Below are 3,455 nucleotides of genomic sequence, written 5' to 3'. Positions count from 1 at the left end.
ATATGTGTGTGTGAGAGAGGAGTATGCATGAAACGGAAGTGACTTTGGATGAAAAGGAAGGCACTTTGAATGAAAAGGAAGGCACTTTGCATGAAACGGAAGGCAGATGATTTCTCGTGCTCTGATTGGACGAGAGGCCGCCACCTCCCATTTTGAACACACTCTAAACCCTATCACTTGTACTGACTCATAACTATTAAGGTTACACAACTTAAATGTCATTTTGTAGTTGATTCAACTATAAAGTATTAAGCTCTATCAAGATTTTTTCAAATTTAACTTAACAGTGCTAAATATTTTAAAGCTTATTTGTATCTAGCACTCAAAAATTTTAAGATCCCTGAAGTAGCGTCATGACGTCATCACGTACTGGTGGGAGGGTCTTTCGTTTTCTCTACGTTAGCTCAGGTGGCCATGTTGGATTTGCCGAATGCGAGTATGCGACGTTTGAAATTGAAAGTCGAGCATTTTATTTTTCTGCAAAGCGTTGCGATTTCGTCCCGCTTCAAGACGCCCCAACCTCGGGTTTTTTTTTCCATCCGCCTCATCGCTGATGGTGCCGTCTTGTCTTCAGCCCTGATTTAATTTGGTAAGTATCGTTCATGGTTTATTTTGAATGAATGCTTTAAGAATGCTCTTATACTACCGTAAATGTGGTTTACTGTTGTTTAAACATATGTGTGTTACGATTGTTTTAGAGCTTAATGTAATGTGGCAATGCATACATGATTAGTTTGTCATATTAGCAGACGTATGGCGAGCCAAACCCAAATGCATTTCTGCCCGTAAGTTACGACAGTGATGAGGTTTTTTTTTTTCAGAGGTAGAAATGATCTGTTATGCTGCAATCACACTAAACATGATCCGCGTGTGAAATTCGCGTTGGAGGCCTCTGTCTGTGGCTAAAGTTTGCTGCTGGACATTTGTCCAAAAATGTCACTCAAAGCCTCTAACGGTTGTGTGGGAGGAGCTACCGCCAACAGTTTTAAGCCTGGTTGCTACATGGAAGCATTGGGTTTTGAATGCAGCTTTAAGCTTTTATAAATCACTGATCTCCGTTATAAAAAAGGTTTTTGTAAAAATAAATTAATCAACGTGCTCGTGTTGTGTTCAGGTACCGAACTACAGAGTGTTCAGTGTTTCACCTCCAGGTAGACGCCAAGGCCAGCGAGGTAACTTGTCTCAGTTATTTGTCTAGAGCTATTTTAAAAAAACAAAAAATGCAATAGGTTGTGTAGTGCAATAAATGTTTTTTGATCAGAATATAATTGAAACATTTTTTAACATTGAAAAATCTCTTTTGGACTTTTTCAGATACTGAACTTCAGAAAGTTCACCAGAAAGTCACCATTTCACCAGAAAAGAGGTGTCAGTGGGTGAGTTTTATACTTATTTAATACATTCATCCTGAACTATTACCATTATTAGATTTATACGGCAGCATGGAAACATTTATGCACATTTTAACTAGCCAAAGGTCTAAATAGAGCTGAAATTATTTACATTTGAACTAAACATATTTAGATTGCAGGCTGAAGGTGGCACAATGGAATGGAGGTGCAAGTTGTGTTCTGTTACTTTGGCACTATGCAGTACTACATATAATACTGCAGTACTACATAGCAAATATTCCAAAGTGTTTCCACTGCCATGTATGTGGAAACACTTTGGAATATTGTCATGTCTTTATGACAGTATATTACAATAATAAAATGATGTTGCATTAGCACCATTCCATCATTTGAAACCATGAAAACTCATCTGTCAAGATCTGAAATGGATTTATGTAGAGTAGATGCAGTCAGAGGAAATTGTGCAGTTTTTACATGTTTGTGTAACTTAAAGCTGCCCTTTTCTGAGACTAAGTCCACCAAAACAGACAGGAACTGGCCAGCTTGGTTAGGATTTATGACCTCCAGGTGAATTTCTAATGTGCATAATTCAAAAACGGATAACAGCTGTAAGAAGCCAAGGTGTAACTTGCCTTAAAAATGACTTTGGGTCTTTGACCTGAAGTGGATCATGCCATGAACACTGTATTGTCCTCTTACTAGAAATAGACATCTAGAAAAGGTATCATTTTATTATTTCTTAAAGTTCCTTAAATAAATATTGGAAGTGTTTGCTCTGCATTTGCTTCAAAGGTAATGGATATTTCTTTTTATTCTTTTAGGACCAGCGTGACGTGAACATGAGACGGGCACTTGTCCTCCTTGCACTTCCTGTTTATCTGCATGAAGATGCCTCCAACTTCTTCAAGACCTGTACAGTAAGTGCAAACGACTCCCTGTCAATGGTTTTCACTAATCCTTTAATATTGATTGAGATTTTATTGAGTGACATAATAAATAGGGCAATTGTTTGTAGTTTGTAAACTGAGTGATATTTTTAAATGGTTTTAAAAATGAGATGGAAGATGAAAGGCTAACATCAGGGACTCCTGATTGGAAGGAGTGGGAACATTTTCGTTTACCTTTTTCTGCTCCTGATCCATCATTATTTGAATAAAGAAAAATGAAGCTTTAGTCTTAAATTATTTTATAAATGTCCTCCTTCAGAAAAATGCTAAAGAACTTTTTAAAAACACAATTTTAATTGGAGTTGGTCCTTAAAACATCATAGCCAGTTGATTAAAAGCTAACAGAATGTTAGCATGAAAAGATTCCCATTGACAGATGGCAGGAATGTCAGTTTTGGACATTAGTGTGATGAATATCTTTGAGGGTCTGAACTCATCTGTGTTTTTTGTTTTGTATTTTCCAGAATACCAGACCTCACAGACACTGCTGTGGGTATCTTCTCAGTTGTCGTGGTGACGCTCCTGATGCTGCCGTCAGTGGTCCCACACATCTGGCTGACTAATCTCTTCTAACTCTTCGGGGACATCTATGCTCTGGACCTACAGCATCCCAAAAAACTTGAACTTGCCTTCATATTTATTCAGAATGCTGTCTTGAGCCTTGAGGACAGCAAACCACTGAAAGGACATTTATTGACGCTGAAGAATGTTTCGTTGAGTGAGTCTTCCAGAATGGACTATTTGTTGGTTTAAGTGTTATGTAACTAATGTGTTTTGTTGTGATCATTTGCTTTTTCTGCCGTACAATACAAAACCAACTCTTTTTGTCAATATGTTGTGTGGCACTCTTATAATGCAGTTTTATTGCACTTATTGTTTCTTCATCCTCTTGATATTTGTGCTTTTTTTTAAAGAGCAATTAAAAAAAGTGTATTATGCAATCACTATTGTGTGGCCTTCACGTTTGTTGGTTTTTATCAATGTTAGCCTTTAAAATGTAGTGGGGCAGTATCAATATCTCTGTTTAGAATACATTTTAAGCTGAAGAATTTTAAATATTTTCAATGCTACACATTTAATGAGTTAAAGAATTTATAAAGCATTTGAGTGAATTTTACATATTTTATGAGTTGAGTAATATAAAAATATAGTTAGT

The 3,455-nt window shown here is 36.6% G+C and overlaps 1 long non-coding RNA gene across 2 annotated transcripts; it reads left to right on the top strand.

Annotated features, from left to right (window-relative positions):
* Positions 1-396: 396 nt before the first annotated feature.
* LOC144987380 (uncharacterized) lies at positions 397-3,240 on the top strand. Of its 2 annotated transcripts, XR_013651262.1 has the most exons (5): positions 397-589; positions 1,115-1,172; positions 1,315-1,376; positions 2,174-2,269; positions 2,764-3,240. It is a non-coding gene; the product is annotated as an uncharacterized LOC144987380 (long non-coding RNA). The 2 variants fall into 2 exon arrangements; XR_013651261.1 differs by lacking the exon at positions 397-589 and having other exon boundaries at positions 961-1,172; positions 2,764-2,905.
* The last annotated feature ends 215 nt before the right edge of the window (positions 3,241-3,455 follow it).

Source organism: Oryzias latipes, chromosome 18, assembly GCF_053564925.1.
Source record: "Oryzias latipes strain Hd-rR chromosome 18, Olatipes_Hd-rR_3.1".
In the NCBI taxonomy this organism is placed as follows: Eukaryota; Metazoa; Chordata; class Actinopteri; order Beloniformes; family Adrianichthyidae; genus Oryzias; species Oryzias latipes.
This window is presented reverse-complemented; position numbering and strand designations above follow the sequence as displayed.